Source organism: Myotis davidii, unplaced genomic scaffold (assembly GCF_000327345.1).
Source record: "Myotis davidii unplaced genomic scaffold, ASM32734v1 scaffold681, whole genome shotgun sequence".
Classification (NCBI taxonomy): Eukaryota; Metazoa; Chordata; class Mammalia; order Chiroptera; family Vespertilionidae; genus Myotis; species Myotis davidii.
This window is the reverse complement of record NW_006291551.1, coordinates 1,016,629-1,016,922: the sequence shown is the minus strand read 5'-3', so window position 1 is coordinate 1,016,922 and position 294 is coordinate 1,016,629.

Below are 294 nucleotides of genomic sequence, written 5' to 3'. Positions count from 1 at the left end.
AAAGTTAAGTTGTTTTTAGAGAATTTACATTGGTCACAGGTAAAGAGGTTGGGGGAAGTTGAGGCACAGCTAGTTCTGGGATGGGTGCATTGTCCATAAGAAAGAAATATTTGCTCCTTTGGATTGGTTGTGGACAACAGTTCAAAAAGTTCATTTATAATAATAAAAGAGTAATATGCTAATTAGACCGGACATCCTTCCGGACAAAGCCTCAGCAGAGGCCCTTGGGCGGGGGTTGCAGCAGAGGCGGCAGAGGCCCCCCAGCCGCAACGGCAGTGGGCAGAGGCAGAGGCG